General features: G+C 50.7%; 1 protein-coding gene across 4 annotated transcripts in view; it reads right to left on the bottom strand.

Annotated features, from left to right (window-relative positions):
* The window catches only part of LOC146857507 (3-galactosyl-N-acetylglucosaminide 4-alpha-L-fucosyltransferase FUT3-like), a 123,962-nt gene that overhangs the window by 71,038 nt on the left and 28,143 nt on the right, over positions 1-24,781 (bottom strand). The window contains exons 2-4 of one of the 4 annotated variants that reach the window (XM_085648042.1): positions 21,856-21,931; positions 21,600-21,756; positions 21,421-21,520 (exon numbers count right to left, since the gene is read on the bottom strand). The exons of 1 other annotated variant lie outside the window; for it this stretch is intronic. The gene's annotated coding sequence lies outside the window, so the exon portion shown is untranslated. Of the gene's footprint in view, positions 1-21,420; positions 21,521-21,599; positions 21,757-21,855; positions 21,935-24,781 lie in introns of all 4 variants that reach the window. 2 more of the 4 variants (XM_085648041.1, XM_085648044.1) reach the window with 2 other exon arrangements.

Below are 24,781 nucleotides of genomic sequence, written 5' to 3'. Positions count from 1 at the left end.
AAGGAGTAGCTCAATTACCCCTTTAAGGGACAATACTACCCTTCAGGCTGATAACTACACTGAAGCCAAGGAGAGCAAAACTCTTTACTCAAAGACGGACTGGTCCTGGCTACTGAGTTCCTTGAATGTCAGGAGAGACAAAGGTGACAGAGAATGACAGGATACAAACCGTCTCGTTGACCACAAAAAGAAAGGTGACACCCGTGCATGGAATTTAGAGGGTCTGGCAGTAAAGGTAGACATCTGCTCATGGAAAATAGAGGGTTTGGCAGCAAAAGTGGACGATCACGAACTCCTAACATACATTGGAAGATATCAGATAATCCTCTTTCAAGAAACATGGGCACAGGAGGAAATTAAGTTACCAGCATACTTATGCTATAGTAAACCAGAATTAAAACAAAATTGAAGGGGCGAGCAGCAGGAGGTTTGGCCATATATGTTTCAGTGGCCTTAAAAATAAAGATCGAAGTAGTGGTAATCAACCACTCAAACATTCAAGCAATTAAGGTCTGGCCGGTTAGCACAAGAAACAAGATCCCTTCTTTGATGATAATAAATGTATACATTCATCCTCTTGGCAGCAAAAAAAAAGAAACAATAGAGACAATACTGAGCCTATTAATAACACTAAGCACAATTAATCCAGTCCCTTGGATAATCTTGACAGGGGATTTCAATATGAATTTCTTCCATGGGGCGCCTAGGGCTCAAATATTGGAGGAGATTGATCAATTCTGGCACATCCCGGCAATTGATGCAACTAAACAACGATTAGACAAAATAGGTAAAGATACAGTGATAAACTTGGAGCATCACGGCCTTCGAGTTTTGAATGGCTGAGTGGATCCGGACATTCCAGCTCAGGCGACCCATTTTACGGCACAATCCAAAGCTGTTATTGATTACACTTTAGTGTCTCTCCCATTATATCAATCAATAATAAGCTATAATCTGGGAAATAGACTGGAAAGTGATCACCAACCACAAATGATCAGCCTCAATCTTCATATTACCCGACACGAACAAAGCGCCCCTGAGTTAGAGGAATTTATGGGTTTGACCTATAGAAGGATAAAGTGGACTGTAAATAATACACAAAAGATCGATCAGCAAGCAAGAGACCAGTGGGAAGAAGAGTTAAATAGAATAGATCAAAATCCATTGACCCTCTGGGAGCAGTTCATAACTAATTTAGTGGAGAAAAATGCTGTGCGTTCGAGAGGCATGGTAACATCGGTTACATCTTTTCCCAAAAAAATGACTGTTTAACTTAAGATAGCGAAAAGGAAATTGAACAATGCGCTGAGGGTCCTAAGAAATCAACTATCCTCTAATGTCAGGAGTAAGATATTACCAAAACTGAGGTCACGCTACTAAAAAAGAAGTATGGAAACAAACAAAAACTGAGCTTGATCAGTTCTGGAGTAAAATTAATCATGCAGCAAAACGTAAAGATGCACGTGAATTCTGGAGATTGGTCAATCAAGCCAAAGGTGGGAAACAACAACTACTGACTACAAATATATCGGAGGAAGTCTGGGAGAAGCACTTGGGATCAATGACAGGTTACACCAGAAACACAATAAAGCCAACAGAAGTAAATTCATTAGAGAATACAAGGGTCAATGATAATGAAAGGAAAACCGCCCAGCAAATGATCCAGCGGACAACAGTGGAAAAAAATTATAAGTTCTAGCAGACGGAGTAGTGCACCAGGGCCAAATGGCCTCCCTCAAGCACTATTTAAAGAAAATCCACAAAACTGGGCAAAGAACTTGTCAAACTTTTTCAAATATGTTTTATGGAAGGAAGAAGTACCAGACAATCGGAGGGGTTCAATTTTGGCTCCGATTTACAAAGCTGGTCAAGTCTCGGATCCTGCTAACTATAGACTCATAGCTTTAATGGATTGCGAAGCAAAGTTTTTTGCAAAGTGTCTGCTAACAGAACTCACGGCTTGGGTTGCTGCCAATAATTTACTCCCAAAATATCAAACAGGGTTTATTAAAGGCATGGGAACGATTATTTTTTTTTTTTTTTTTTTTTAAAGTTTTTATTGAACAATAATTCGATTACAAGCACGGGCCTACAACCACCAGGGCCGGCCGCTAAGTACAGAATAAAATATACATTTATCAAAGCTGCAGTCGGTTCCCGGGGGTCGGCCCCGTAGTGAGTCCGGATAGTTCTAGAGGCACAGGAGACTTAGATCAAACAAACACAGAAAACTAAAAGAAAAACAAAAGGCGAGGCATAAAGACAAACGGCGCAGGTCAGGCTTCCTCCGGGGAACTCCAGGTCAGACCATTAAGCAGCACACGAAAGGAAGGAGTACCGGGAGGCTGGGGACGGGGGGGGGGGCCAAGGGAACTGAACGTCCATATGTAGTCATTCCAAAAGGTGCCCGGAACCGTCAAGGGTCAGGGGGACATGGCGATATCGGTGTCCACCCGGGGGGGCGTACAGATACCCCCGCGATAAGCATTCCATTGCCCCCAGATTCTGCCCCATGCCCCCGGCTTACCACGGGCAACATACACAGTCTTCTCCCTGAACATACACCAGTCCATATTCTCCTTCCATACTGACACGGTGGGCGGCCGCTGGGCACCCCAAAGCTGCGCTATATCTCTCTTGGCAATCATGTTCCCCAGGGCCGCCCACCGAGTCTGAGCCGCGCTATAATCATTGGGCTCCCACACATTCAGGACACAGCGACGCACCTCCGGCAGCAGCACAACCCCAGTGACCTGTCCCATAACCGTATGTACCCGGCGCCAGTAGTCCGCCACCTCGCGGCACTCCCACAGGATATGGAGAAAGGTGGCACTGAGCCCACAACCCCGCCTACAGAGCCCATCGTCAGAATATCCCATCGAGACCAAGCGAGGACCCGTCACATACACCCGGTGAAGAATCTTAAGCTGTACCAACCGGAGACGGGCTGGAATGGCGACCTCTTTGGGGGACGACAGTGCAGACTGCCAGTCCTCGTCGTCCAATTCCACCCCATCCCCCGTCCAAGCCTCCCGAAGGCGCACCAAGAGGTCAGCCCGATGATTAATCAGTTTCTTATAAATTAAAGAAATAGTGCTGTCCGGGACATGTCCGTCAAGTATGCGGTCCTCGAGGGGCGAGGAAACCGGGATCGTGGTCCCCTCTCGAAAGACCGAGAGAAGGGCGTGTCGAACCTGGGCATAGCGGAAGAACTCCCTGTCCGTAAGCTCATATTCGGCCTGAAGGGCCGCGAAAGTCTTAACCGCGCCCTTATGCCACAGGTCTCCCACTTTGCTGATACCAATCGTGTCCCACTGGTCAAACCCCTTCGTAGTCCAGAGGCTCCCCAGGCGATCGGAGGCAAACAAAGGAGTAGCACATGTCAGTCGCTCACCCCAGCCCGTGGCCGCAGTGGCGGCCCTCCAGGTCCGCACAGCAATCTTAGTAGGACCCGTAAGGGTCCGGCCAGCCGAGCGGGAGTACAGCGCCCTGTTATAGTCCCCGCCGGGAAGCAGGAACTTGTCCATCTCATACGCCGGGTTCAGGCCAGGCGCATACGTGGCATGGTTGATGGCCGAAAGCTGCGCGGCCCAATAATACCTGCGAATGTCGGGAAGCGCGATGCCCCCGTCATACCAGGGGAGAGTAAGCTTAGCAAGAGCAATACGCGCCCGCCCGTCCCACACCAGTCTCCTCTGCAGGCTCTCTACCTCCCGAAAGTAGGCCACTGGGATGACATCGAAGGAATTCTGGAGTGCATAGAGGAACCTGGGAAGGGACATCATTTTGAACAGCGCGGCCCGACCCAGCGGGGACAGGGGCAGCCTGCACCACCGGGCCGTATCCTCTCGCAATCGCCGAAGCGGACGCAGGAGATTCAGCTCATAGCGAGCCACCGGGTCCAGCGAAACGTATATCCCCAGGTACTTAAAGCCGCTCAGTGATACCTGGATCGGAAGCCGAGGCGGTAGGAGTGGAGGACCACCGGAGATCGGATAGACGCAGGATTTAGACCAATTGATCGTGAGACCCGAATTATTCCCAAAGGAAGTCAGAACGTCAAAGAGGACGTTGAGCGACTGCCGCGGTGAGGTGAGATATAGGAGAATATCGTCCGCATACAGCGAAACCCGATCTTCAAAGCCCGGGGCCCACCGGATCCCTCGAAGCGAGGGCTCCCAGCGGAGCCAAGCCGCGAGTGGCTCCAGGGCGAGAGCGAAGAGCAAAGGGGACAACGGGCATCCCTGCCTCGTGCCCCTGCCGAGGGCAAAGGGCCGAGAGACCCGCCCGTTCACCACCACCTGAGCCATGGGTCCCGTGTACAGAAGCTTCACCCAGCCAATAAATCCTTCTCCAAAGCCAAATTTAGCCAAGACAGCCCAGAGGAATGGCCACTCGATGGTGTCAAAAGCCATCGTGGCATCCAAAGAAACCAGCACGGCCGGTTCGGAGAGGAGCTCCGCCCTGGCAAGGGCGCCATGAAGACGCCGCAAGTTAAGAGCGGTGTTACGGTGCGGGATGAATCCGCATTGGTCCGGATGAATCAGATCGCACACGACGCTCAACAGACGATTGGCAAGGACTTTCGCCAGGATCTTAGGCTCCGCATTTAGCAGTGAAATAGGCCGGTAAGAAGTACAGCGATCTCGCGGCTTGTCCTCCTTGGGGATAACGACTATCGTGGCCAAACGCTGATCGGCCGGGAGGGAACCCGCCGCCAGAGACTCACGGAACATGCGACTGAGGAAGGGCGCAAGCTTGTCAGGGCGCAATTTATATAGCTCAATGGGCAGACCGTTGGGACCCATAGCCTTGCCCGAGCGAAGGGAGCGGATCGCGGTCGCTATTTCATCCACCGACAAGGGGGCGTCCAGCCGCTCACGGTCCTCAACGGACAGGCAGGGCAAGGCGATATCCCTCAGTAGAAGGCGAGAGTCGTCCTCATCCCTGTCAGTCACTGGGGAGTACACAGCCCGGAGGTGGTCGGCAAAACATTCCACAATCTCGTCAGGCTCCGTCACACACACACCATCCGCAGCACGCAACTCCGGGACCACACGATTCACTCTCTCCTTCCTGTCCAGCCACGCGATCAACTTTCCCGCCTTGTCCCCGGCATCGTACAGTCGACCCTGCTGCTCCCTATACATAGTTTTGGCCGCGTCAGTGACCAGGGACCTATATTCAAACTGTTTCAGGCTGAGGGCATGGAGCCCGTCCGGAGTAACATTCGCCTCCAAGGCCGACTCCAGCCCCAAGATGTCAGTCTCCAGCCTCACCACTGCCTCACTCTTGACCCTCTTAGCCACCACTATCTGGGAAAGGGCGTGTCCGCGGATCACGGTTTTAAAGGCTTCCCACAGGGACATTGCAGAAGACACCGACCCCTCGTTATCCAGGAAGTATTGGTCCATAGCCTTAACCAGGCTGTCACGAGTCGTAGGGTCTCGCAGGTACCATGGGTTAATGGGAGCGATCCGCCCTGCAGACCGCGGCCCGGTGTCAAAAACAAGCCACAGCGGAGAATGGTCGGAGATACCCCGCGCCAGGTGCCTGACCTCTCGAATCCGACCAGTCTGCGCCGCGGGCATAAGGAAGTAGTCTAACCTAGAGAGACTCCCATGCGCCCCCGAGTGAAAGGTGAATTGACATTGGGTCGGATGCATTAATCTCCAACTATCCACCAGGCCGAAGGTCTCCAGCATCCCACCCAGCCATGCCTGGGCAGCGGGGAGGGTCCTTGGTGGGTGACGATCCAGTTCACCCGAAACCACAGAATTAAAGTCCCCGCCCATGAGCAGGAGGCTGTCCGGAAGGTCAAGCAGCATTCGACCCAAGTCAGTGAAGGTGGAGTTCTGGAGGCCCGGGGGGACGTAAACTGAAACCAGGGCAAGGGGCTGCCCCTCCCACCTCCCAATCAAACACACATAGCGCCCTCTGTCATCCGAGACTATCTTAGTGATCTCCACCGGAAGTGAGGTTCGCAGCAGAATGCCCACCCCCCTGGAACCAGTTGTGAAACCAGAATGGGCCACGAGGCGGTATCCCCCCCTGTTCATTGCATGACAAACATTGCCAACCAGATGCGTCTCCTGGAGAAACACCACATCAGGAGTCAAACGACGCAAATATTGCAGTACTACACCCCGCTTGATACGGTCCCCCAACCCATTGACGTTCCATGACATAAGCCTCAACCCGTCCCCCCCCATCCCCCCCAATAGATCAAGGGTCCCCCAGCCTGCAGCACAGTTCCCAAATGTGGACAAAAATCAGTACCTCGCCCTGTAAACAAAAAACACACAGCAAAACAAACCCTCCTCCCCCCCCACCCCACCCCAGGACCAACTCCCCCCACCCTGCACCCCTGCGGGCCAAAAAACCCCCCCAACTTGCAGTGTGCCTGTCGCCCCACTAACCCCATTCTACGAAAAGAACCCAGAGGAGGTAAGGGACCCGTCCCCGCCCGCCCCCCTCACTGGTCCCGGTAAAACACGATATGCAAATGAAATAAGACCCGACTGTACAGTGCAAAAAGGCAAAATCAAGGACCAAAAGTCATTCTAAAGGGGACCCATCACCTGCGGTGCCCGCAGAGGGTCCGGGACGGCCACCTCCGTCCGGCAGAGAATCCAGCCAGTCACTTGCAGCCACAGGAGAGTCAAAAAAGGCTGTCCGATCCCCATGTTCCACTCGGAGTTTTGCAGGGTAGAGCATCGAATACTTTAGGCCCAGCTCACGGAGACGACGCTTCACCCCTTGGAATCCCATCCGTTGTTTCTGGACCAGTTGCGTGAAGTCCGGGTAAAAATTGATGGTCGAGTTCTCATGACGAACCGGGCCGTGGGTCCGTGAGGCCTGCAGAATAGCGTCGCGGTCCCTGTAGTAGAACAGTTTGGCCACGATAGGCCTCGGGGGGGCCCCCGGCCGTGGCCGACCGCCCGGAACTCGATGGGCCCGCTCCACGGCAAAGAACTTACTTAGGCCAGCCGAGGACAACTGTTTCAGGATAAGTTCCTCGACCACGAGGTCAACCGGGCGGCCGTCAGAGGACTCCGGTACACCTATGACGCGGATGTTGTTGCGTCGGGCCCGTCCCTCGAAGTCCTCAAGCCGCCGGGCCATATGGTCGTTAACCACCCTGATGTCTCCAAGCGCGGCCCGCAGATCCGACACATCCGCACCGAGGGTGGAGGTCCGTGCGTCGAGAGCCTGGACCTTCTCGTTAGTTTTGGAGAGGTCGGCCCGGATCAGGGTGACATCGATCGCGACAGTGTCAATCTTACGGGCCAGGGCCTCATATTGCGTCGCGATGGTTTCCCTGATGCCATCAATGGCGCCCATAATGTCCTGCAAGGATAGTTCCGTAGTGGCGGTCGCGCCTCCTTCCGCAGTATCCGAGGGGAGGCCAGCAGCGCCAGAGGGCCCCCTGCCCTGGGTGTAGCGGTCCATGTTATTGCTCTGGACTGCCCCCCCGCGGAGGGAAGCCTTGGTCTTGCGGCCCTCGGGACCCCCTTTGCCCCCCATGTGAACACGGTCACCCGAGGGGACCTCCAATCAAGAGGTGTAAGGCACCAGCAAGAAGACCACAAAATGTCGGTATAGGGGGTCCGAGGCGATAGGCGCTCTAGTGGCAGATGAAAGAAAACCTCATGCAGAGGCCCAGGAAGCACCTCTCCACCCCGAGCGCACCTCCCTGCCGGTCTCCTGAAGTGCAAAACCGAAACCGAAAGTGGTGGATCGGCAGCTGGCACCGCGCTGAAGCCGCTGTTGTTCAATTGCAGCCCGGTCCCTCGGGTCACCTTCACCCCGGTCACCTCCGTCGGGTGGGTCCCAAAAGTTCCGACGACGACAACTCAGGATTCCCAGGTCCGATTTGAGTTTTGAAAAGAGATATACGCTCAGCTGGTCTTTATCTCCCAGATTCCATAAGCCACGTCAGGATATTCTCAGGATAAATTCCGAGGAGCAGAGAGGGTCCGGGGAGCCCTGTGCTCACGCGACCATCTTGGATGCGCGCTAGGCTCCTCCCTTCGGAACGATTATTTTTTGATAAACAAGTTTTATTAGGTTTTGTAAAAATAAGGAACATTGAGCCGGACAAATCACCACTGTGCAAATACACGGAATTAGACCAATCTCCACCCATCTCCACCCAAAGCCCCACCCCCGCCCCCACCCCCCAACACACCCACTCAGAATACATTGCCCAACCATTTCCCCCATACTCTGCGATCTTTCTTGGGGCAACCCCTCGCCTGGTAGAGAGTCCGTTCCTGGGCCGCGCACCAGTCTACACCAGCACTCCATTTGGCCAAGGTAGGCGGTTGTGAGTGTTTCCATGCCGCTGCAATATCCTGTTTGGCCACCATGAACGCAGTCATAAGGAACAGTTTCTCTGCGCGGGTACCCTGTAGACCATCAGTGATGCCCAACAGGGTGTGTCTAGGATTGTGTGGCACTTCCCAGCCCAGCACCTCAGTGAGATCAGTCTCTATGCCCCTCCAGTAATCCCCAAGATCCGGACAGGACCACACCATATGAATGAAGTCGGCCAGGTCATAAACCGCAGCGGGGGCAAGAGGCGTCAGCTGAGAGGCCCGCACGGTGTAGACGCGCCGGAGTAAGGTATGCTGTGTGGAGATAATATATTTGAATCAGCCGTAACTTGGCTGAGGCCGTCACCAGCCGGGGGGCCATAAGGGCGTCCCGCCAGTCCACCTCGTCCAGGGGCCCCACCCACCCCTCCCATCTGCCCCTCAAGCCGTCCTGGACCGCGGGGGTGTTGTTAATAAGAGTACGGTGTATGCGGGAAATACCCCCCCTCCCTAGGTTCCCCAGCAGGACCTGAGCTTCCGGGGGACTATGGTCCGGCAACCGAACATCCAGGGGAGTGTAGGTGCGGATGGCGTGGCGCAGCTGGAGGTACTTGTAAAATTGTGATGAGTGTAGAGAGAAGCGCGCCTGCAGCTCCGCGTAGGAGCACATGCGTCCCCCCCGCCAGACGTCCCCCAGCAGGGAGATGCCGAGCAGGTCCCATGATCGAAAACCCTCCAGGGCAGCAACGTCCCGCAACCACGTCCCATGCCAAAGGGGGGTGGCGCGAGTCAGCCGCCCGGTCCACCGGGTGTGACGGAGTGCCGCCCGCCAGGCCAAAAAGATCGCTCTAGTGATGTCGGGGCAGGAAGTGGGAATGGGGGCACCATACAGACGATCCAAAATGCAGGGGAAACCCAAGGCAGTTAGTTCCACCCTGTAGGCCGGGTCGGACCATCCCCCTCCGAACCAATCATGAACGACGAGGAGGCGAGTGGCCAAATAGTAGAGGTAAAGATTGGTCATACCGAGCCCTCCATCGAAGGTGGGCAGGCGACACGTAGCGAGGGCCAGCCGCGGTCTCCCCCCACCCCAGGGAAATCGGGTAGCCAGCCCGTCCATCTCGCGGAACCAAGGCCGCGGAAAGGACACGGGGGTGTTTTGTAGCACGTAAAGGAACCGGGGGAGGACCATCATTTTGTAGAGTGCCACCCTCCCCAGCGGATTAAGCGGGAGCGAGTGCCAGCGCGCCAGATCGGCCTTGGCCCTCTTGACCAAGGGGGCCACATTAAGGGCCCAGCTCAACTCTGGGAGAAGAGAGATCCAAATACCCAGGTATTTAAAGGACAGCCGGCGGAGGGGAATCCTGTCCTGCCAGTCAAAGCATTCCCGGGAGGGGTGCAGAGGCACTAGGACCGATTTGTGTGGGTTCAAATAGAGGCCGGACGCACGGCCGAAAAGGCCCAGGAGATGGAGCGCACGGGGACCAGATTGGGCCGGGTCGCTAAGGTACAGCAACACATCGTCCGCATAAAGGGCTATTTTGTCGGGCACAAGGATTCGGCCACTCCCAGCCCCGAAGAAGAGGATCTGCGCGGACCAGGGCGGCAAGGGGTTCCATAGCAAGGGCAAAGAGGAGGGGCGACAGCGGGCACCCCTGCCGCGTCCCCCGGCCGATCCGAAACGGCTGCGACAATGCCCCATTAACTAGCACTCTAGCACGAGGACGCGCGTAAAGGACCCGCACCATTCCGACCAACTTGGGGCCGAAACCCATCTGAGCCAGGACTTCGAATAGATAGGGCCACCCAACCGAATCAAAAGCCTTCTCGAAGTCGGCGAGTAGGAGCGTGAGATATGGGGATATGCGGTGGCGGTGAGCCAGAGCCACATGGAGGCGACGTAGGCAGTGGCGAGTACCCCGATCCGGCATGAAGCCACATTGGTCAGGATGGACCAGGTGCGGCAAGAAGGGCCGAAGCCTCTGCGCCAGGACCGCCGCGTAGATTTTGATATCTGTATTAATGAGGGAAATCGGCCGATAAGCCGACCTATCACAAGAGGGTGGTGTGGACTTGGGCAAAACCACAATCGTGGCCATGTCGGCCTCTGGACGAAAGGAGCCGTGTTTAACCGCCTCGGCATACAGGGCGTTCAACCGAGGTGTCAGAAGGTCCTTGTAGGCGGCATAAAATTCTTGAGGGAATCCATCCGGTCCCGGGATCTTTCCCGCGGATGTGCGCCCTATCGCCTCCCCAATCTCCTCTAGAGAGATGGGTTCCTCCAGGCTCTCCCAATCACTGGACCGAAGGCAAGGAAGCTTTAAATTATGAGCTGCAAGTAGCGAAGCTAGGGACAGTTCCGGCGCCCGGGCGCGGTATAACTGCGCATAATATTGAGCAAAGGCGTTTGCCATGGCCACGGAGGAGGACTGAAGCTGGCCCTCCGAATCAGTGACCGCCGGGATAATACGCGACGCCACCGAGTACGTAACCAGCCGGTGTAACAGAGCACCATTCTTATCATCCCACCCGTAGACCCATGCCACCGAGGACTGCCAGAGGAGTTTAGCCGTGTCTAACGACCGCTGGCGAATCTCCTCCCGTAAAAGCCGCAGCTGTCTATCTACAGCCGGATCTCCATCCGCGGGTAGCGATTGCTCCAAACGCAACGCCCGGGCCTCGCAGGCAGTGAGTTGTTGGAGCTGCGTCTGACGGCGGCGCACCACCAGCGCCTTGGCGGCCCCCCTGACGGTGGCCTTACCCGCCTCCCAGAGGGTCCCCGCCGATGAGACTGACCCGTCGTTGTCGCCAAAGTACTGCACTAACGCGGATCCCACCCCCTTGCAGAGCTTCCGATCCTGGAGAAACCAGGCGTTGAAGTGCCACATCTGACGGGCCCCCTGGGGCGGGGAGCCCAGCCCCAGGAGGACAGGTGAGTGATCGGATATCCCTCTAGGAAAGATTTGGACGTCTTGGATGCCCGCACAGTCGGTGGAGGGGACAAAGATAGCGTCGATCCGCGCGTGAGTGTGGTGGGCGGCTGAGGTGTGGGTGTACTGCCGTGTGTGCGGGTGCCAAATACGCCAAGCGTCGCATAAGCCCTGAGCTTCTGCCCATCCCACCAGCTGCTTAGCCCGCGCAGCGCGGGGCGCCGATACCAGACCGGAGGAATCCATTGGCGGGGCGGAGACAGCGTTAAAATCCCCTCCCACAACTACCGCACCCGGTGGGAGAGCAGTCAACATAGATGCGGCTTGGGATAGTGCCCTAGACAACTCAATGGGTGGCGCGTAAAGTGACAGTAAATTGAGCGGCCGACCGTCCAGCGTACCGCTAATAGCGATCCCCATCCCCTGGGGGTCTCGGATCACCCGGGAAAGGACAAAGGGGACGGAGCGGCGCAGCAGGATGGCGACTCCCCGAGATCCGCGAGAGTATCCAGAGTGCCACACCCGGTCATACCCGTACCTGGCCAAGAAGGGGCACCTCTCACCCAGCAGGTGGGTCTCCTGGAGAAGGAGGACATCGACCTCGGCGCGCTGGGCATACTTAAGGACTGCAGTACGTTTGAGTCTGTCCAATAATCCGTTCACGTTCCATGACAGAATGCGCACGCGGGCCCTGGAGGTGAGATCACCCATGGGAATGGTAAGAGCAGAGCATTTTAAAGATGAGGTGGCCGTGAGGGGCCAGGACCGTGGGCCCCACACCGGGGAGGAGCATTGCACTGCGCATGAGGGCGAGCGGCAGTGAGGCATGCGCGGGTGGGTGTGTGGAGAGGCACAGCGATGCACTGAGTGTGGTGTAGTAGAAGACATTCAAAGAAAGACAAATCCAACCCAAACAGAACATTCCCCCAGAAAGAAACAACCAACAGGCCCCCAACCCCAGGCCCCCACCCCCCACCCTACACTTCGAAAACGGAAGCATCTGTCGCCCGAACAAACCCCAACAGGTACAAGACCCCAAGCTTAGATGCTCGGGTATAAGAGCGTAGTGGACCCCTCCAGAGGTACGGATTTCAGTGATACAGCCTAGGTAGTGGCGAGAAAGCGTAAGAGTGCAGAGTCTCCCGCCCCCCGCCCCCGAACAAGTCCGTCTCCCCCCGTGGATACCCGGGGCAGACCACACATCACAGGGCAGGACTGCGGGAAAGGTCAGACAAGTCCGACTGTACGGTGAGAGGGACAGGAGATCCCCCCGGCCTGGGCGACAAGCAACGTCGGGGTCCCCCTGCCGCCCTAGACGATGCGTCGGAGGATGCCGACGAGCCCCTCACAAGTCTCTCAGAAGCGTTGGCGGACCGGGTCCGGATCGTCGCCACTCCTCGACGCAGCCGGGACTGCGTGCGCTTCCTGCGCCGTGGTCGTCGGGTTACGGGCGCTTCGCGGCCTCGAGACCCCGCAGCGGAGGACACCCCCGCGGGTGGGCGCAGAGGCCGTTCCTCAGTGAGCCAAGTCCAGGCCGCCCGGGGGTATCAAAGAACAGTGTCTTGTCCTGGAAGACAACACGAAGGCGGGCCGGGAACTGGAGCTGGTATTGAAGACCCAGGGAACGCAGCTTTTGCTTCACATCCATGTAGGAACGGCGCTGTTCCTGGACCTCCCGGGTGTAGTCCGGAAAAACCATAATGGTGTGGTTGTTAAAGGTCAAAGGCCCACGCACTCGTGCCTCCCGCAGGATAGCGTCCCTGTCCCGAAAGTTGAGGATCCGAAGGATAAACGGGCGCGGGGGAGCCCCCACGGGGGGTCTGGCCGCCAGCGACTGGTGCGCCCTCTCCACCACGAACCAAGTCGACAGCCCATTCTCCGGCATCCAGGACTTGAACCATTGCTCAAGGAAATCATCGGCACGGCCAGACTCCACTCCCTCCGGAAAGCCCACCAGGCGAAGGTTGTTGCGACGGGCGCGATTTTCGGCATCCTCTGCCCGCCTGTGCAGTTCCTTGGAGTGGGTGGTGAGCTCCCGGACCTGATCCTGCAACAAGTGAATGTCGTCCTCCGCCGCCGAGATTCGGGATTCCGCCTCCGTAATGCAGGCTGTGGCGTTGCGGAGATCTTGCCGTAAAAGCGCGACATCAACCTTCACCTCCCCAACCATCCCCTCAAGGGAGGTGCGGGAGGCATCAATGGCTTGGAGGATGACAGTCAGGTCCTTATTCGGGGCCGAGGCCCCCCCCCCCCGCCCGGAGGGTCCGAGCTGGCGAACTGGTCGATCCGCGTCTGATGAGATGTGCCCGGCAACTTAGGGCCCTTCTCCTTGCCCATGGCGGACCAATGGAACACAGGCAGGAGAGGGGAGAGGGCGATGGGAAAGGAAGGAACAGGGGTGCAACCCGGCCACTCCGTTGGATCCGGGTCAGAGCGCTATCGCCACAGCGGGGGGGGGCCAGCAACCAGAATGTCCGCCCGCACTGGTGCCCAACGGTGAACTGTGGGGGAGGGCCACCGGGACGCCGGTGTGGTCGAGGCAGAAGGAGGTCAGGGGCCGACAGCCCAACCCCCCCCAGGTCCAAGGGGCAAGACGCGGCTCCAGAGAGGGCACGATGGGGAGGCCCCTCTCAGCCAGTCACGCGCCCGAGCCAGGGGGGCCACCACCGCAGTCCGCACCGGTCTACAGCAAGGGCACAGGAGGGGTCATCCCACGCCGGTCGCAGCTTCCGCCCCGGGCCGATCCGCCCGCCGACAAGGGCCACACCACCCCCGGGCAGCGTCCGTCGAGCCTCGCCTCTCCCAGCTCACCTCAGAAGCGGATCAGCTCCTCCGATCACGGGGCAGCCGCCTTTCGCCTACGCCACCACCAGATGCAGCCAGCCAGGAGGTCGTCAGGAGAGCACGACGGGTCGGCCAGGGCGACCCATCCCCCGAGAGGCAACAGCAACACAAGGCCCCGGGCGGCCCTGGGCCGTCGAGGCTGAAGCGGGTCGGTCTCCCCGCCGACCGGAGCCTCACCGCCACCAAGTATATGCCAGGAAGGAGCAGCACGGGCAACGCGTCCGCCCTCTGGGTCCAAAGCAGCCGATGAGGATCGTGCGGCCCTCGCCCCTCGCGGTGCGCCGGGGCCTCTCGCAGCAGACGGAGCCGCACAGGGAGCCTGAAGGATTCCGCCCACGCGCCGGCGCGGGCTGCGGGCCGTCCAACTCAGCCCCGGAGGCACCAAGACAGGCCAAACTCGCTCCGAGGGTCGGGCACCGGGACCTCCACACTCGGCGGACAGCGGATCCAGCCTAGGACAGCATCCGCGGATGTGGGGCGACTACGAGGGGTCCGGCAGCCAGGAGCCTCACACCATAGCGGCCATCTTGGCTGGCGCCACCTCGGTTAATCCTTCCATGGGAACGATTATTAATATTCAAATGCTAGTTCTCATAATGGAAATGGCCAGAAGCCGTAAAATGAACCTTCACTTATGTTTTATTGATTTTAGTTCAGCTTTTGACACAGTGCACAGAAATATTCTTTGGAATAAATTAACGAAAATGGGAATCTCACCGAGTTTGTTGAGAGCAATACAATTGCTATATACTAATACTTGGACGAGAGTAAGGTTGGGCCAAGGCACAGTTTTGTCAAAACAAATGGTGATAAGGGACGGGCTGAAGCATGGGTGTGTTTTGGCCCCAAACCTATTTAACTTGTATTTAGCTTGGATTTTATCAAGGCTTAGTGAAATTAATTCTCACTCTCCGACTGTGGCAGGTTTTAATGTTTCACATTTACTTTATGCTGACGATATTGTTTTAATAAGCTATACATAGGTGGGTCTGCAGAGATTAATTAATGAAAGTGCACAGTACACCTCCACTTATGGCCTAAAGATTAACTTAAAAAAGACAAAAACAATGCTGGTGACTAGAGGGTTGGCTGTAAGACCAAAATTCAGAATGGAAGGTATTGTATTAGAATCGGTCACTGAATACAGATATCTGGGTGTTATAATAGATGCTAGGGGCACGGGTAAGAACCAGTGCGCTGCACTACAGAGAAGAAACAACTCATTAATTGCTGCATTTTCCATACTTCAGAATAACTTAAAAGGGCTTGCCCTTAACCAACTATTACAAATTATGTCAATTAAACATGTGCCAACTCTTGCATATGGAGTAGAGACCTTAAGAGGTTCTGCTGACAACACCATAGATAAGCTAGTGACAGGGACCTACCGACGCCTGTTTAATCTTCCGCGACATTCTTCACCAGCACAAATCCGACTTGAGTTCGGACTTAAACAACAGAACCTAAATAGCTTAGGGGCTTATTTAAAATTCTGCCACAAAATCAGAAAGGATAATAATTCCTCACTTATGACAGTGGTCTGGGAGGCAATATGCGATAATAAATATAAGCAGGCACATGAATATTTTAAACTGGCGATAGATACGTTCAATGCGGAACAACTATGGGCCTTACCTCTTTCACAGGAGGCTTTTAATAAAGTTATAAATGGGTGTAGCAAAAAATTGTCATCTTTATGGGCTAAAGCAGTGCATGGACAGTTATTACTTCGTATGGTATGCTTAAACCCCAAAGATATTTAGGAGACTCAAATAGTCAAAGGGCAAAGCTGAAGCTGATGAATCTCCGATTTGGGAATAGCCAATTTATTGGAGACGCCCCTACATGGAAATTGATGAGTAGTGAGAGGGTGTGTCGCCTCTGTTATTACAAGAGGGAAGATATTTGTCATATCAACTGTAGCTGCCCGGCACTAATAGAGGAACGTAGGAGGCTGCTAAGGTCGGACTTTAATAGTCAAATTATACAAACATGTCGACAAGCAGTCATAGCCAGTTTACAAGGAGAAAGCTTGCAATTTACGGGTAGACTTCTGAAGTTCATAGAAATAGTGGAGAAGAATTTGCTTAATTGTGGACAATGAGGATGGTTTTATTTAGATTTGTTTTTATACATTTTATACACTGATGAAAAAGTTTCTTTTAATTATGTGGTCTTAATAATGTATGAAATGTAAGAAGAATTGTATAATGATGTTTTAATTGTAAGTGTTTCGTAACTGAACAATGCATTTTTTCATTTTTATTTCATTTTCATTTTTTTTTTCAAGCTAATGTGTTTTTAGCCACGCTCTTAATTACATAGGCCAGGCCCCTCTGAGAGACCCCCCCCACCACAAGTTTTCTCGCCCGAGTTAAAGCCCTGCTCCGTCCCCTCTGTAAATGCCAGTCAGTACCTTTAAAAGGTGGTTTGAAATCGCTGGTTTATTTTACATTGTTGCGGATCTTCTGTGCAGGTACGAGTATCCGTCTGTACTGAAGACAACACATTTTTGTTTTTGTTTTCTGCACAATGCACTCAGCCAGGGTGCGCCTGAAAGACCAGGATTGTTCGCCATATTAGGATAATGCAACCTGAAAGTTTCAGGGGTTGTTAATAACAGTGGCTATTACAAATCTCAAAGGTGTTCTTGTTTTTACCATTGTAAGATGGATGACACGTTAAGGTAGCCTTCCTAGATACCCAGCACGTGAACCTCCAGTTACCTGTCAAACCAAGCATGAGTGTGGCCTTAAAGGGTCAGATATGTCCATGCCTGACTAGTCGAATGGGCAGTATGTTTCTAAAACACACGTGATCAATGCGTCACATGCTTTTTTGCAAATAAGGTAGCAAATTCTACATTGTAGCGCACACTGCAAACCGCAGGGCCTCTAGGCACGCCTTTGTAAGGGAGCTTTAGGGTTTCTATCTTGCTCTACATTGGCCGGACTCAATGTTTCAAGCTATAGGCTTTCATTTGGTAACCTAATGCATTCTGGAACGTGTGGTTTCCGTTTGCTTTAATCGAACATCCGTGATACCAGAATTTGTATACTAAAAAACAGCATACATACATGGTGTCCGGCTGCTGACATGCGGGAAGGTAGCCACACTGTCACCCAGATTCATCAAAGGATTTTGTTGCCCTTGTATCACAAGGGCAACGCAACCCTAGGTCAGATTTAACAAGCGAAGCAAGGGCAACTTGTGTGCCCTGCGTGGCTTGATAAATCTGGAATAATGCAAGGCAGCACAAGTTGCTTCTTGCGTTGCTCTGCTCTGGGAAGGCGTTACATGTGTGGAGAGTGGGTGTTCCCATACATCCACCCATATTTTTTAGCACATTCCCAGATTAACCCAGACAAGTAAACCTGGGAAGGCGTTTTAATTGTGCGCCATCCCGATAGAGGCGCAACAAGGAAAAATCTTTAATTTCTCCTCGTGTTTTTCTCTTGCATTTTGCAGCATACTTAGAAAGAGGAAGAACCTCTGAGGATTGTTTCTGCTCAAAAATAATCCTGCCTGCAACTCAAGTAAGCTTGCACCATGGTGCAAATATGCCTAATTCCTGCCCTCTCCATTTGATGCATTGTTCTGCATCAAATCTTGAAAAATCTGGCCTGATGGGCAATCACTGTAAGTTGGGCTACTTCCCATGACATCTGTGTACCTCTCATGCCTGCTCACCTGGTCTAGAAAGTGTGGCATGTCAAAATGACCAAATAACTATAAAAGTACAGCTCTTCCCATTGGTATGCAACTGGTTTTGGATAACATGTCCGAATTCCTCCCCACGCTGTGTCCTTTATTCATTGGCTACTGGTGAGTTCCATGACTCTTGTTTATCTCTCAGATCTGGCAGCTGAGGCCCATGCAGGTTGTGCCTTGAGTATGTAAGTCTGTCTCTGATCTTTCAATGTGGGATCTGTGATGAATACAGGAGAAATTTGTCCTGATAATCCTGGCTAAAATCTACTGTGTAGCGAGTTTGGACATAAGGAAGGCCTTTTCCTACGGCACTCTCCTGCCCTGCGTAGTGTGCAGAAACTTGCAGTTGATTCTATGCTCTTTTGGGAGACTCAGTGGAGGCTTTATGGCTGGTGTGGCATGGTCATCGCTCTTCACTACTTGAAGCTGCTCGAGTTTGAATCACCTGTAGCACTGTCTGTTTATCGGGTAGTCCTGTTTGCAGTATGTTGCAGTAGTCCAACATAGACATTAAAGCCATCTGATTTTCCTCTTGTAGGAAGGGGAGACCCTCTATGAGCATGTCTGCTTGAAAATGGCTCACTGTCTGATGTAGCTTAAAGAATTGGATGAAGCTGGAGGTTTCTCGCTTTTTGTAACCTGCCACTGTATGATCAAGTGAATGTTAGGCTACTAGCACAGGACCTTTGTATTGGAAATATTTAAGCACTAGAAATTGCCCAGTCTATGTCAGTATGGTCAAGACAGTCAGAGCTTCTTTCAATCGGAAGTAACAAAATGGGGAAAGTGGTTACCCCTGGGAAACACCATACATTCTTTTTAGGTCTTACCTACCAGAGAACGCAAGCTGTCTTGTGGAAAGACCTATTGTCAGCTTGCAGTGGACTTGGAGACCGCCAATTACTTATCATTGGTTGGCTTTATTGTTACTCTCATTTAATTGCTTTTTTATTTGGTAGTTTGTATTGTCTATGCTTCCTCTACTTGTGTTTGTGTCTCCTCTGGAGCATAACCTCATTAATTGTGTCCTTCTGGAACTGGGCAAGCGAACAAATTAACATATAGAGGTGAACCAGAGGCGAGCCAAGGGTTTGCTTCGTATCTTGAAGGCCATGCACAACCAAGCCCTGATAATGCTATGAAATCATACAAAAAAACATGTAAAATTGGATAAAGTCTTCTTCAAATTGAAAAAAGTGTATTTCTTTAACAAGTGGAAGCTTTGACTTTAATAGGGCACGCTATAGCACTGCATTGCAAAGTACCTATTAAAAGTGATAGCTTTGTACAACTGGTAGTCTGAACTCACATATTTGAACGGGCTTTCATGGGTGATAATGAAGAAAAAAGTATTTTTGAAAAGTAAAATATTTCACTAAGATAACACTGTTAAAGAGTGTAAGCTGCGATTTATCCTTCTTATCTGGTTTCGTTGTGCAGAAATCAGGCAGTAAATGAGTATCTACTTGTCTAACCTTATGTAAGGGCTTTGCTTTTTTTAACTGAGTGTTTTTTTCGACAGATTTCAACACATAGCACAAACTTCCCCTGAAGCTATTGGAGAACGTTACACAAGCACCAGTTATACTTTACACAAGGTTGCATGCAGTTTTGTAGGCATGGGGAGAGATTAAGTGATTTGCCAAATATCACAGGATGTTGATCCGATGCCAAGACTCAAACCTGTTTCCCCAATTACACCATCTGCAGCTCTGGCTGTAACACCACACCATAGGCGGGAGGAAGGCAGGCAGAAGCTGCATGAACGCTCAGCTTGTTATGGGTTGGAGTTTTCAACAGATTCTCAAGCTAAGCCAAAGCCAGGCTTCGGGCTCAAGCCTGGCTCAAGCTTTCAGTTGCTTGATCACCTGTATGTCCTTCCACTAGTTACTTTTCAGACAACACTATTTTCTTTTTGGGTAAGTACTCCATGACAGTGCATGTGCTTTCCATCAGTCTACCTTGTGTACTTCTCTTCCCCATCTGCCATGTTCTGTGTTGCTCTCTCTCGCCAATCTGCATCCCTCTGCCTCTATGTGTTGCGCTCACCTTTTTGTAATCTCCGCTTGTTGCACTTTTACTGCCTGCCCAAATACCTTAAAAGCACTTTTGTGCTACTTCCATCTTTTTTCTTTTCTTATTTTGTTATATATTGAACCATCTCAGATTGGTAAATGAAAAAAATGTAGGTGTGCGTGCAAAATAGACCGTGCAGGCACCTACAAAATGACATGGCCTCGCCATTGCGCCTTTTAAAAATGTTATTTATTGTACAGCATAGCTAAAATGCAATAGGTCCTAAAGGCAAGACCTACTGACTTTGCTAATGCTTGTTCTACTAGCGTTTGTTACCACACTTCTGCCTGCTCTAAGCTCTGTATAAGCCAAGTTTAATTAGCAACCAACATAGTTGCACTGAATTTATCGACCTCATAATGGGCTACAACTAATGTCCCGGAATATGTAAGTATTTTGATTTTAAACAGATATTACTTAAAAACGTTTTAACAATTAGAAGGCCTTATTCTTATTATTCGCCTTTATTTGAGGTGAGATAAGAGGCCTTATTATGGAAGTGTCCCGAGGGCATAACGGACATTTGAGCCCCCTTTGCGTGCCCCCAGGGCCCTTTACTATTACAGAACAGGCCGAAGAAGCTTGAGCGTACCCATCTGTAATACTGATAGCGCTGGCACACAAAAATCGTCAGCACTATCTTCAGAGGGTGTTCCCTCATTTGCATGGGGACATGGCCCCATGCAAATGAGGGAACCCTTTGCCTCTGTGCCTGTGCCATATTGTAGGTGCAATTGTATTGTGAGGTAGCAGTAGTTCATATAAGGCCAATAAGGTCCTAAAGCAGCGAGAGCTGTTGCATTTAAGAAAGTGTTAATCACTTAGCCTATAGCATATGTCATACAGTATTTAATAAATGCCAGGAGGAGTAACATTAGACAGATTCTAAATGTACGGAGGGACACAGATGGGCATTGGCATAGTGAAATATGTATTTCATAAATAATATATCAAAGCTTTTTTTTGGAAATATAGTTCACATGCTCACAAAAAAGTGAAAAAAGCGTGATGGGATGAGTGAAGGTGACCTTTAAAATATACATTGCATTGACAACATTAAAAGAAACTTCTGACGATAAATTTAAACATTAAAGGAGTTTTTTGTTGTATAAAAGGTCGTAGGCGATTCGATCTCAAGGAATTGAGATCATCATCAGGATGAGAATGTAAGCATGAGGAATCTATAAGGTAAGGATACGGTATATTTGTTTAAAGGTTGTCCCTGAATAATTAAATATGTTTGGTCAAGTACATCGTTAAATGTGCATGCAATGTTCTCCCAGTTTATATAAACAGAGAAAGAAGATTTAAATAAGTCAACATGACAGATATGAACTTAATCAAGTAGTGAAAACAAATTCAAAATAATACAGGCAAGGGAGTGATTAAAGTAGAGAGATGAATCAATCACGAAAGCGAAAGAAAAAGAAATTAGCGGTGCTGCGAGCCTAAGAAAATCTGTGGCAGCAAGGTGAACTGAATTCAGGCTGGTGTGGCAAGGCGCGGACTAAATCAAAAACATGCAACAAGGTGTTACTTACCGGGCCACCCGGAGGAATCCGGTCATTGAATTGAAACCGAAATTTAGAAGGAGTAGATCATGAAGGGTTACGGGAAGGGATCCAGACCCGCAAGCACGTCCTAGAAAAAGTGGGTAAATTGTAGTGAGGACATAGGTGTGCACAAGGGTAAAAATAGGTTATAGGTGTTAAGCACTTACTGTGCAATAATTGCCAGGGGCCTCCAGGAGCCAATTAATGAAGCTGTATGTGGAGGCAGCGGGAGTTCAAGCAATGTGCTAACTAAGCTGCGGTATCCATAATAACTTATGACGTTGCTGAAAACACACCGTGTTGTCGGTGTGAACGTATTTTAAACTAGAAGGGGAAGAAAAAAGAGAAGGGGGTATTATAAGGAGGGCTGTGCGAGGCACAGCGGCATAGTCAGAACCAATTTCGAAACTGGAAGTCACTTACTTGGGTTAAACCGCATTAGTGGGTCGGAGTGGAGAGACGAGCAGCCGCTCCATCTCATGTGTCGGGCAGTTGATTTCTGCTGGGAATGAAGGAAGCCAGAAGTATATAGAAATCGGCTGTCGGTAGGTATGTGAACAACTAGAACGCACGAATAAGCGCATGCACGGTAGAGAGTGTGGAGTATCTGGCGGTCCTAATTATGCATAGATTCCCTAATTATGGGGCAGTGCCTACCATGATCAATGGAAAGGAGGTGAATAGAGGGATAGAATAAATAATTAATAAGAGGGGACAATGGATGACAGAGAAACATATTAAGCATACCACATTATAGGTAACATATGAATAATTATAAATATGAAAAATGAAAAATTATTATTACTCGCTACGGCGAGGACATTATAGAATAGAGCGAGTAGGAAGCTCTATTGATTAAAGTGAGTACAATTTAGCCGAAGGGAAGGAAAAAATTACAGGATTGCTTTCCAATCTTCCAGAGAGTTTAAGCCATGTTCAATAGAGCGTCAGTTGAAAATCCATTTGCACTCAAGTCTATTCAGAGTCTTTTGATGGTCTCCACCTCTGTGATGTGGGCATAGAGTGTCAATAGCTTGCCACGTAAAATCCATTTCTGAATGTCCTTCCTCCAGAAAGTGTTCCACCAGGTGGGCCGTGATGACTTTGCAGCGGATTTTGCTCCTATGTTGGCATATCCTCGATTTAACTTTCTGAGTCGTTTGGCCTATGTTCAAAAGGTTACAGGGACAACAAATGGAGTATATGATATTTCTCGAATTACAGTTAGAAGAGAAATTGAGTGTGTGTTTCACATTACCATATCCAAAAACCTTTGTATTTTCGGTTGAAACACATACCATGCAGCTGCTGCATTTGAAGTGACCCTGAACAAGGGGGAGTCTAGCTATCACTAGATGTCCTTGATATTGCAGCCTCTTTTAAAACAATGTTGGCTGGAGCAGGACAGACAAATGTTTAAAAAAAAATCATTTTGGTCAATTTATTGCTGGTGGACAGAATGTGGTGACGCATATGATTCTTGACATTGGTGCCCTTTGCTTGGGTTATAGCAGAAACTCTCTGTGGGAGTACCATGCACGTTTTCAGGAACGTTTTATCAATCGTCTAGGGTAGCCTTTGTCAGCAAGTTTTTTACACAGGACCTCTGCTTCCTTAAAAAAGATATCTGTTTGAATCTGCAGTTCCTGCGAATCCTGAGAAATTGGCCATAGGGAAGTCCATCCCTGAGTGCTCTGGGGTGTGAGCTAGTGTATTGGAACAGGGTATTACGTTCTGTTGGTTTGCGGAACAGTGTGGTGTAAAGCTCACCATCAATGGTTTTAACTGTCACATCCAGGTAGTCAATCTGAGCATTGTTACGATTGTACATAACCTTTAGATCTGGTTGGCAGTTGTTGAACCAGCCACAGAAGTCACATAGTTTGGTATCATTACCCATCCAGATCATAAAAACATCATCGATGTATGGTCGCCAGATATGGATTTTGGACAAGTGGGGATTTTGTGCATTGAGAATGATTGATTTTTCAATATCGTCAACAAACAAAATGGCGAAATTGGGAGCAAAAGCAGCCCCATGAAAGTGCCCTTACATTGTCTGTAGTATTTTTCGTTGAATAAGAAATCGTTTTTAGTTAGAGCTATTTGTAGAAGGGAAATGATGGAACCAGTGGGGACTTGGTGGGAAAAAGGGCGTGCGTTAAGGTGGTTTCTGTAGACTTCAATACCCTTGTCTTGCGAAATATTGTTATAGAGCGATTCAATGTCCAAAGTGACAAGGAATTCGCTCTTAGGGTCAAATGATTCTAGTTCAATCCAAATTTATGAAGTGAGTAGTGTCTTTCACATAGGATGCTGTGCATTGGACTAGATCATGGATGAAGAAATCAATGTACCTCCCTAAGGTTCTCAAATGGGAACTGCAGCCAGACAGGATAGGTGTACCTGGTGGAACATCTAGGTTTTTATGTATTTTGGGCAGTGTGTACAGCACCGGGGTGCCTGGGGTCTTGTTTTTAAGAAACAAAAATTCATTACGGCTGATGAACCCCAATTCTTCTGCCTCCTTGGTGATAGTTTGGATTAGATTCTTTATTTCTTGAAGAGGATCATGGGCAAGAGGATCATAGTGTGATGTGTTGCTGAGTTGGCGAAAAATGTCATTGTTGTAAGCAGTCTTGTCTTGAATCACTTTGCAACAGGGTTTTATAACTATATCCTTCATAGAATTCAAGTTTGAGAGGCTCTTTCTTCCATCAAGGTTAACATTCTAGGGAGTAAACCTGTATTTGTGTTGCAATTTGTCTAGATCTTTTAGGACTAGATGTTCAAAAGTTAGGACTTCTAGAGGCATAGAGCTAGTAGGTGGATTAAAAGTAGATTTAGGACGTAGTCCAGAGACATCCATTCTGTTAGGTATACATTTGTCCTGGAAAAAAGATTTCAGTCTAATTATCCTAAACAATTGGAAAATTTCTTTTGGGATTAGGAACCATTTGGGTTTTTCATTCATGACATAGGAAAGGCCTCTGCTCAGTAGAGCGATCTCAGTAGAGGCTAACTGGTGTTTGGACAAATTGAAAATGGGAATCTCTTCAGTGGTGGGCGTAGATACCACGATCAGTGGATTTAGTACTGGTACCTCTATTGATAGAACTTCCGTCTCGTCTGTCGTTCCCCTAGTGGGAAGTTTTATCTGGTCTTGCCTCTGCCCCTGCCTCATTCCCCCAGGAATGGCTGGCCTCTCCCTAAAAAATTGGGGGCGTGGGAAGAGGTGCTTGGTCCTGCTCCGGGGTCAGAGATGTCAGAATCAGCTGAAGAATATGAAAATGTAATGGGCTGTCTATTTTTAAATCTGTCCCAAGTACCGTCAAGATTTCTTTGTGTA

This window comes from Triturus cristatus, chromosome 3_2, assembly GCF_964204655.1.
Source record: "Triturus cristatus chromosome 3_2, aTriCri1.1, whole genome shotgun sequence".
Taxonomy (NCBI): Eukaryota; Metazoa; Chordata; class Amphibia; order Caudata; family Salamandridae; genus Triturus; species Triturus cristatus.
This window is presented reverse-complemented; position numbering and strand designations above follow the sequence as displayed.